The following is an 11,387-nucleotide window of genomic DNA, read 5'->3' on the forward strand; positions in this document are numbered from 1 at the left end:
AACCCAATTTGAGAGACATTCTGTAAAATACTGACCAATACTCTTAAAAAGCTTCAAGGTCGTGAAAGATAAGGAAAGAGTGACGAAGTGTCAGAGATTAGGAGAGACTAAGGAGACATGACAGATAAATGCAATGTGGGATCCTGGGCAAGAAAAAGGACATTGGGAGAAAAACTGATGAGATTTAAATAAAGTCCATATTTCTGTTGATAGTACTGAAGTAATGTTAATTTCTTTCTTTTTTTTTGATATTAGTACTATGGTTATGTAAGTTGTTCACATTACGAATGCTGACTGAACAGAGTATGTTCACTCTCAATACACACTTTTCAACATTTCTTAGTCTGAATTTATTTCAAAATAAAAATATTAAAGTGCTGCAAGAAAAGCTTGATCTAAATGAAGCAAATTAAATCGCCAGGTTTTGAGCAATTGGTGAATTGTAGAGAATCCTTTTGAAAATACTCATTTAAATAGCACAGGAATTATGACATCAGAAATTAGGGAGGCTAATAAATTTATATCAAAATACTTGACTCTTTAATGAACCATAATTACAAAGTTATATTAATTTAAATGATATTTACGCAGTTTCAGCATTTAGAATAAACCTATGGACAATAATTGAGGGTTTGATTATAATTATAAAAGAATATAAAAATTCCTCTTTCCATCCTTCAAAATCCAAAAATAAAAATACAACTAGCAAAAATTAGGAGATAGAAACAAGGAGAGGTGAAGGGAAGTCTGGAGTACTAATAACACCATTCTAAAAAGTGAAAAGTTATGGAAACACTTTAAGGTTGTTGGTCAATTATAAGTAAAGGTGATAGTAGAATGATATTTTTATGTCAAGAGCAGGGGAGGTAGGGTATAGTGAGTAAGTTTTCATTTAGCAGTAAAATATTAAGAGAAAATATCTAATGCTGATAAATCAAAAGGCATATTTAGAGACTATAACCACCAACCACACTATGAACAAGGCTGATTATAAGTTAGTTCCTCTTGGGAACAGGACTAGAAACAGGCAGCCATTAAAAAAGGGTATAATAATCACAACTTCTAATATTATTAATGTTCTTCAGCTGCATAATATTATCATCCTCCTTTGTATCACATGAAATTTTATTTATTTTTCAAATATGTGCTCAAAAATCATTTTATTTCCATCTCAATATTTAAGAGTGATACTTATGTGCCCATAAACCTTCTTCCTGCTATCCTAGATAGGTTCAATATTTTGCTCCTTTGTACACCAATAATACTATGTTTATAACTCCATTAAGCAACTAATCACAATTATTATAATTTACCTGGTAACTCTATTTCCCTTGTCAGAATGAAAAGTGCCTCAAGATTAGGTTACGTACCTTGCTCATGTTTGTCCTTCAAGCACTTAGAAATATATTTTTCTCAATATGTAAATATTTATAGAAACTAACAATGACAGCCTGCTTCCTTTAGGCACTAAGGAGAACCCTGTATAGAACAGAAGGCAGTCACATTTTGTGAAAATTGTCTTGGTTCTGTTGTTTCTCTGTCTATATTCCTCAGTCATTCATTCTTCCGGGTCAGGATAGAAAATAATTTGGAAAAGAATAGACAACATTTGATGCTTATTATTCTTCTTAGCCTGGTGTTGCCCTCCATGATTAACATTTACCTCGGTGGTGGTTGAAGGAAAAAGTAAACAAATAAACACAGTTATGGGTTGAATTGCATCCCCCAAAGATGTTGAAGTCTTAATTAACCTCAAGTATCTGTGAATGTGACCTTATTTGAAAATAGAGCCTTTACATATGATCAAATTAAGCTAAAGCCATTAAACTGGGTTCCAATCCAGTATGACTAGTGCCTTGATAAAAAGGGAGAATTTGGACACAGAGATAGACAGGCATAAGGGGACAAGGCCATATGAAGACTGGAGTTATGCCAGATGCCTACTAGAAGCTAGGAAAGTGTCTTGGAACAAATCATTAATGAGCGTCTTTACAGAGGGTGTGGTCCTGCCAACACCTTGATCTCAGATTTCTAGCCTCCAGATTTGTGAGACAATAAATTTGTTTTTTTAAAGCCTACTTTATATTTTTATTTTTAAAAATTCTTATTTCTTTATTGAAGTGTCTATTTAAAATGTTAGTTTCATGTGTATAGCAAAACACTTCAGTTATACATATGCATACATATGTGTATATATATATTTGATTCTTTTCTGTTACAACTCTTTGTAAGAAATTGAATATAGTTCCCTGTGTTATGCAGTAGGTCCTTGTTGTTTATCTATTTTATATATAGTAATGTGCATCTATAAACTCCAAACTGCTAATCTATCCCTACCTCTCCTTGCCTTCCTAGTAACCATACATTGTTTTCTATGTCTGGAAGTCTATTTCTGGTTTATAAATAAAAACTTGTAATTTTTTTAGATTAAAACATATAAATGATATCACATAATATTTATCTTTCTCTGTTTGACTTACTTCACTTAATATGACAATCTTTAGGTCCATCTACATTGCTACAAATGGCATTATTTCATTCCTTTTATGGCTGAGTAGTATTCCATTGTGTATTTATACCATATCTGCTTTATCCAGTCATCTGTCAATGGAAATTTAGGTTGTTTCAATGTCTTGGCTGTTGTAAACAGCGCTGCTGTAAACATTGGGGTGCATGTGTATCTTTTGAATTATAGTTTTCTCCAGGTATATGCCCAGGAGTGGGATTGCTGGATCATATGGTAAGTCTTTTTTCAGTTTTTCAAGAACCTCCATACTGTCTTCCATAGTGGCTGCATCAATTTACATTCCCACCAGCAGTGTAGGAGGGTTCTTTTTTCTCCACACCCTCTCCAGCATTTATTATTTGTAGGCTTTTTAATGATAATCATTCTGACTTGTGTGAGTTGATACCTCACTGTAATAAATTTATGTTGTTTAAGCCACTCGACTTGTAGTACTTTGCTACAACAGCCCTAGGAAACTAAAATGGGCTTTGTTGGAAATATTTTTTTTTCAAGCAAAGGGTCAGCAAATGAGGCACCCTATTCCTTGTTCCCTCATCCACCCCAGGAGAGGATCACAAAGATGACAGAGCACAGTGGCAAGCATAGTGTGCTCCAAGAGAGAGCCCTCCCACTGCTGTTCTGTCTCATTGTAGGGCATGGGGACAGTCTGATGAGTTCGGCTGGTGTGCGTGCATTCCAAGCTTAGTGCCAGCTCTCTAGAGGAATTACCAGGGACCCCAATTTATAGCACCCAACAGCTTAGAGAAAAATTAGGGTTGGGTTGAACAACCTCCCTCTGAAGGGAAAGGCACTTGTTCTGGCTTGTTCATTGCCAGGCAAATCGTGGAGAACATGCAAGGTTATTAGAAGAGAGCATTCTTTGTCCCTCTACTGTATTGTTTTGGCAAGCTAATATTTGTTAGATGCTTACCCTGTATAAAGCACTATTATTCTTCTAGATGTGCGTGTGTGTATGTGTGTGTGCCTGCATGTGTGTGTGTACTTATCTTGCAGATTGGTAATAAAGTTAAATATGGGATATCTATCTATATACCTATTAATCTAGATGTATACATATACACACATATATGTGTGTATGTGTGTTTATATACCCCTTATATAAGTGTTTTTAATATGTACATATATTTATATATACATACTTTATGTACTTATAGGCATTTGCATAGTATAAACTATATATATATATACATATATATAGTGACACTTTGGAAGACCGCAGGTCTCCTAACTATTTTCCCCATTCTGTTTCCACACGATAGCCAGGGTGGTACTTTAGAACATAATTCATTTCTCCAAAGAAGATCTAAAAATGGCCAAAAACACATGAAAAGATGCTCAACATCATTAATCACTAGGGAATTGCAAATTGAGACCACAATAAGACAGAAATATATTTCTCACTTAACATTACTACCAATTTATACATTGTTACTTTGTTATTTCCCTTTTAAAATTTTCTATACAGAAGAATAGAACAGTTCCAAAAAATGCAGAATTTAGACTCAAAGAAGTGTGGCTTAAAAGTCTCTGTTATTAATGTTACTTCTTAAGGAACTCTCTAAAGCTAGCTTAAGCAAAATGAAAATAAAAGCATTTTTAGAGAACCAGAGGCCCTCTTAGGAAGAAGTAGAACCAGAAACTGGACATATGTAGCTCTCGTCCTTGGATCCCTCTGACAATTGCTTTATTTCCTTTTCTAACTCCATACTGATTCTCTTCCATACGCTAGCTGATGTGCCACTCTTTACGGCTGAAAGAAAGATATACATACTCTTTCAAGTACAATGTATGCCACCTAACACTGAAATCACATCGTCTCAATCTGAACTCCTCCAAAGAAAGAGATCATTAGCTCAGTATGGGCCAAAGGGCCACCCTTGGTCCAAACAACTAGTATAGGGCTGGGGACACAAGATAATGTTTAGTGATCACAGTTTTCAGGACTCACTTTTGTACCTATGGACTTGAGTGGGAGGAGAGGCAGCTTGCAGAAACGTAGTATGGGAGCAGGTAGCCAATTCGATAGGCATCCACGACAAGATGTCTGTACTCACCATATGACTGGCTAAGAATAGAAGAGTCATGGATTTAAGAGCAAACTCATGGAGTAGGTGACCTTCAGTCCCCTTTTCTTTATAATACTTTTGTGTTTTAAATGTATTATTTCCTTCTTAAAATATGAGTTTTTTTATTATGATTTTCAGTCATTTTAAGAAAGCATTTCTATTATTTATATATTTTTTCAGTATACCCTCACTGAACATCTAGAATATGGTTATAGATTGAATTGGGTCCCCCATTCCCCCAAAGCTGTTGAAATCCTAATTCCTAAGACCTGTGAATGTGACCTTATTTGGAAATACAGTCTTTGTAGATGATAAAGTCAATGTGAGGTCATTAGGGTGCTACTAATCCAGTAAGACTGGATGTCTGTAAAAAGGGGAACTGCAGACATAGGCACGTGCACGGGGAGAACATCATGTGAGGGTGAAGGCAGATGCTAGTGTCATGCATCCACAAGCCCAGGGACACCAAAGACGGCCAGCACGCTGCCTGAAGCTGAAAGAAGGGCGTGGAACAGTTCATGGTGCTCTGTTACGGCAGCTGGAAAACTAATACAAATATGTGTACGTGAGTAAACAGTTGGCCCTCAAAGAACTTACAGTCTGTAATGGAGAGATAGACTTAGAAATTCATACAGGACGATGAGGGACAATAACATTTCCTCAGTCAGCAATGCCTAAGGTCAAGCTCTGAAGAGATGAGGTCCATCCACCCCATCTCCCCACGATCTCTTTCAGGATTTCACTGCACTTTCTTTGAAATATTTTGAGGATTCAATTCAATTGACACCTTTGAGGGATATGGAAATATCTACTCTGCTGTTTTAAGTAAAATACCCCTTCTATATATTCTTAAAGAATCACATGCTTCCTGCATATCAAAAGCATCATAATGTACTTTTATTGCTTCAAAATATATTACACATCCAAAAGTGATTTACTTGCATTTTAGAGAGGGACCTCCTGGAAATAAAGGACAATATCATTAAAATCCATGTCCCCTGCTCTTAAGAGAGTGACAATATATATTTGATGAATGAATGAGCAAATAAATATCAATCAAGTATTTATACAAATATCACCTTTACAAGGCACAGAGTCTTTTTTACGCAGTTTTCATAAATGTCTACCACTGTTAAATAAATCCAGTTTGAATGCAACAGATAATGAAACATACATGGGAGTTAATTTTCTTGATACTGTATTGTAGACTTTCCTGGGGACAGAGTGCAAGACCCAGAATTGCATTCTATTTGTTTGAATGATGGATTCATTGATTGATTTTTGTGACAAAGGACAAATGCCAGCTGCCAAATTATATCTTCAGACAACTTCTGTCATTCAAAATTCAACCGAACTGTAGTCCTAGGGGAAATATAACGGAAAAATGACTTAAACTGTTGCTGTATTCTGGGCCATCAGTATTTCGATTAAGTTTCCTAGTCTCGTTTGGGCAGACCACGCCCTCACAAAGTAGGTCACCCCTGAAATGCAGCAACATTCACAAAGCCCTGGGGAGTGACTTCTCTCCCTCGTCTCCCCTAGAGAACAAACAAAGGAGGGCCGTGTTACCATCTGCTCCATGTAGGGGTGAGTATCTGAAAATCAGAGCCCACTGCTGTGCGAGCATGATGAAAACCAGAAGGATATGGTTGCTAAGAAGAAACTAGGCCTTCCTGTGGTCATAATTTTGCCTTTATTCTACTTATCACCTGGGACCCTCTTCTGTATTCAGACAGTAAAAGATACTGTGCCGAGATGGACCTATGGGATTTTTACTTTCATGGTCTGTGACAGTCCAAAGGATGTTAAATGCAAAACTGGACTACCAAACAGGACACCTGGATTCCTCTCCTGGTTCTGCCTCTTGGTTTGCAGCTGGATAGGAGGAAATCTCTACAATATACAGAAGCGATGGGTATTTAAAATTTTCTCTGACTAGAATTTCTCTCATTCCATCATCTCTCCACTCTTTTTCATATTAAGTGTACATAATTTCTATCTAGGCTCTTAGAAAGCCCTTCTAACTAGAATATGTATCTGTTTTATTTTTTGTCCTTCTGCAATCTGATTCTAAATTAATCTTCTTGAAGTGGGATTTTTTTTTTTCAGACCAAAAGCTAGTTCAAACACTTGCAATGGTTCCCTTTAGTCTGCCAAAAACACTCTACAGTCATTATTTGATTAATTAACACAGTTATCCATCCTCCTATTAAACAAGTATTTGATTAAATTCTGCTGTTAGTTTCTATAATGTTAAGCATGATAGTCAATCCTAGAGAAACTAAGATGAAGAAAACACAGTCACTAAGCTGCAAGAGTAGGCAGTTGAGTAGTCAGGACAAAAGTCAATTCTCTTTATCTGCAAGAGCTGTGTTCTGTAAAGTTACCATGAACCCCAATTAGCACATACAGGGTTAGGCTCCTGTGAACCTCCAGTCACAACATTTTCCCCAACCAAACAGCACAGAAACTGGATTTATTGTGTATTTATGTCTAAAGACACCATGTTAAATATTTGTTACTTGATTAATATTGAACTTGTGGCAAACAGCACCATGACTCATACTTGAAAGAAGCTTATCTAACACGTGGATTTTCTTTCTAAGGCACAATAGAGCCTTCCTGCACGTAGGGAAAATAGACAGTATTTTAGCGCTACACTTGGGGTTATTTAAAACAGTAAAATCACTAACAAAAGAACAAAAATGTAAAAAAAAAATGTGCACCAAATATGTTACAAAAAGGACACATTTACAGCAGGAGAGCTGAAAAAGAGGCAGAACACTTGCACTGAGTCAAAATTTTCACCACTCTGAGCATGTCAGTAAATGGCTATAAAGGTGTCATAACTATTGAGGTTGCAAAGAAATTTTAGCGAGTAGGCAAATTTACAAATATGGAATCCATAAATAATGATGACCAATTGTATGTGAACAAAAGAGGAAAAAAGTGTTACATGGTTAGTAGATGCCCAGAGGAAAATGAAACACAGAGGGGAAAAAAGTTAACTGTGCTTGGGGACAGTGGAGAATCTTTTGTGGATGAGTGAGGTAGCATTTATTGGCTTCTGTCAATTAGGTAAAAGGCCACTCAAAGAAAATAGCACATTAAGGTCATGATAACATGAAACTTTGTGGCATATTCAAGAAGTACAATAGCTTGATAATTCTCGATTCTGAAGTTCAAACTGGAGGGGTTAGAAGTGTCTGAAGAGGATAATAGCAGCCGGAGGATGAAGGAACTTAATGTCCATCTTAATGGCTTGGAGTACTTTTTTGTGATAATGAGAAGCCATAGACATGTTTTAAATGAATCTGTGGCATAACTAAGGTCTGATAGTACCACATCAGGATCTCGTGAGAACTAAGTGTTAAATATCTTAAAATTAGTATTTTATTTATTAAAATTAAAAAATATTGACTATAATCTGTTCAAATCAGGTTTTATGTTTTAACAGAGAAAAATAATTTTATTTTAGAAGGAAACTTCAAGGAAAACTTTCTGCTGATGTCTAACTGATACACAGTTCTTAGAATAATTATAGAAGGCCTAGTCTGATGTGAATTAGTCTAGTAAAGGCACGATGTTTCACTGTCAGCTGGATGATGGTTATGAGACAGGCATTTTCTTTTCCTAAAGAAAGCCTTCTCTGGTCCCGTTGCCGATTCCAGCCATTGTCAGATGCTCCTCATACAGATTTGTACTCAGTGGTGGACAATACTGGAACTTTCGTCATATGTGTGCTAGCAACTTGTCTCTGTCCATATTATAACATCAAACTGAATTAAATACACCTTAGTATATAGTAGACTAATTTTTAAAAAATTTTATTTTGTGTTTTTTGTTTCTTTGTCTGGAGGGTCATAATTAGGCTTATTTATTTTTTTATTTATTTAATGGAGCTACTAGGGATTGAAAACAGGATCTCATGGATGCCAAGCATGTACTCTAACCACTGAGCTATATCCTCTCCACTAGAGTTGACTAACTTTTGGTGGTGGGGAATGTTTTGCTCACGATTGGGCCCTAAGCTCTAGTAAATGTCTTTCACTTGAAAGGTGATGAATAAATCAGTAAGTGAGAGAGTGAAATATTAGACCAGCCTTAGTGTTTAGTTCTGACATCCTTGCTCCTCATAGGGAAGAAGCAATTCCACATACTTCTTTTAGACTCAAGTTATGCATCTAAAAATGTCAATATCAGCATAATTTGGGAAAGATCTTTGTTGTTTGTGAGCCATTTTGTTTTTAAAATGTTCTCATCTACACATGTTTAATAACTAGGTAGTGTGCAAGGAATTACAAAGCTAGACAGATGCCTTTAAAAATTAGGTGTATATTGCATTTAAGAAAGATATGTTTTTTGAAGAAATTTCAGGCTTTTCTGTGAGTGACCTAGCAGCAATTATTTTACGTGATACATGCTGTTTAGAGTGTTTCTGTGACATGACCTGCTACAACTGAAGAAGCCACCCTACAGAGGCACTTATCTTCACAACCGTCATGTTTTCCTTTTTGCCAGGGATTTTAAATATCACCACAAAATCAACCCAGGAATCCCACCGCAGCTCATGTCTTGCGCTCTCGTGCATTGCTCCACTGACATTCTGAGCAAGATCAATCAATCAATTTCTTCCACCAGGAACTGAGTGGTCATGACATCACCATCAAGCTTAGCTCTGTTCTAGAAAACCAATTGAGCTTGACCAAAATGAGCAGCAATTTATTTTCAACCAAGGAAACTCAGTCTCTGTAGGGTTTTAAATATCAGATACTGCTGCTGAAGTTGGGTCCAGGAAGTACCTCTACAGAGCCAAGAAGGGAAGGGTAAAGGAAGATCAATGTGCTCATTTTCAATAAATCACTAGATTAATCCAGGTGGGATTCTGCAGCTGTGGGCGGAAAGCGAAAGGAGATCATTATTTGTATTTAGGAGTGCAAAAGCAAAATCAATTTTGAGAATCAAGGTTCAGGAGGACTGACTGATGGAAGGGTAGCTATATAAAGAACAGTATAAATTTTGGGATTAGAAAAGCTTTCTCACCCCTGCCACTCATTAATATTAATGAACTCCACATTTTTAAATTCAGTCTGGATGCAATATTCAATATATTTTGTACTATTAGTATTTTATTTTAAAAGGGCTTGCTTTGCAGGCTGTTTATGGAAAAATCAGTCTCACCAAGATTTTTTTAAGCACTCTTTTTTTTTTTAACCTATAACATCAATATGAACTAATGAAACCCTCTGTTACTATGGTCTTTGCTTATATACACGCAATTGGAAACACTCTCAGCACATGTAGTTATATTACTTGTGCTTAATAGCCTCCTCAGGCAAAAGAATATTATGTATGAATATTAAATTTTCCAAGAAAAGTTTTGAAACAGGCACAATACTAATTGTAATGCTTTATGATCCCTACCTTTTTTGTTAGAACAATTTCTATAAACCAGTGTCGCTAAGTAGATACAAAAGAAAATATTTCTAGATAGTTGATTATCAAGAAATACTTAGCCTGCTGAATTGATTTGCTTTGTGGTCTCTCAAAATTAGCTTGAATAAACTTTTATTTAAAATAAGGTGTTTAATATCAACTATGTGCATCAAAACGTGCTTGGTCATTTGAAAGGAGGTAAAAATAGCAAAAACAGAATAAAATCGCAATTGCCTAAGTGCTGTGCAGCCAGAGCAGAAATGATCAGTGTGATGTTGAAATGGTTAAGAAAACTTGTGGAGACTTGAACATGAATTTCGAGTAGTGATAGAGTAAAACTGATAGCACGTTCCATAACATAGTAATGGGATAAACAAAGATCTAGAGATAAGAACAAGTATCACATGTTGCTTTAGGAGTGTCTTTAGAATTCAGTGCTTCTCAAAAGGCATAGCTAAGATGACAATCACCAGGATGACTATTAAAAAGATGCATCTTTGTATTTCAATCCAGACCTCTTCCATGTGGGTCCGAAGAATCTCTGGCTATTATGGTACATGGCACAATTTGAGAGCCACTATACGTGAATAAAGTTTAGCCGTACATGGACCTCACTGTCAGTACTCACCAGTCAGTACTGGCAGTTTCTTTCCAAAAATGATGGAAATTTATATAGAAAAGATCATCCTTTCTTGGGGAAAGACATGATAACCAAGTAGCTTGAAGTAGAAATTTTAGAAACCGTCTGACCTTAGTTTGAACCTGAAAGGCAGGCTGTCTCACCTCTACGTTTTGATTTTTTTTTTTTCTTTTTAATCCATGCCACTAGATTGCTTCAAAGGCAGGGATCATGTTTGTTTGGTTTATAGGGTTGTTAGTACCTAGCTTGATAAATTATTATTGCATACAGATGATGATGACATTTATTATCAACTAAATAAGAGAATGCTAATCTCAGTGGAAATATATAGAAAACATTCACATAAGATAGATAATGACTCAATTACAATAGAAAGTCAGCCATTCATTCTTGGTTAAGTTAGACTCTTTGTTCCCAATCTAAATTCTGGGAATATAAGAATAAGGAAGACAAAATGTTTGACCTCAAATATCTGACTGCTTGATGAAAAGGAATTCAAATAAACGGAAAACCGCATTAAAATGTGACAGAACATGGAAGAGATTTCTAGGTCAGCTGGGGCAGTGAGATGAAGCCCAAAGCAGTTGGAGAAAACTTCTCCGAGGATATGACATGATGTCTGTGTTGGTTTCCTAGGGATCCTGTAACCAGTTACCCCAAAATAGCTGACTTAGAACAACAGAAATCCATTTTCTCAGTTCTGGAGGCCAGAAATCCA

This window comes from Camelus bactrianus, chromosome 13 (genome assembly GCF_048773025.1).
Source record: "Camelus bactrianus isolate YW-2024 breed Bactrian camel chromosome 13, ASM4877302v1, whole genome shotgun sequence".
In the NCBI taxonomy this organism is placed as follows: domain Eukaryota; kingdom Metazoa; phylum Chordata; class Mammalia; order Artiodactyla; family Camelidae; genus Camelus; species Camelus bactrianus.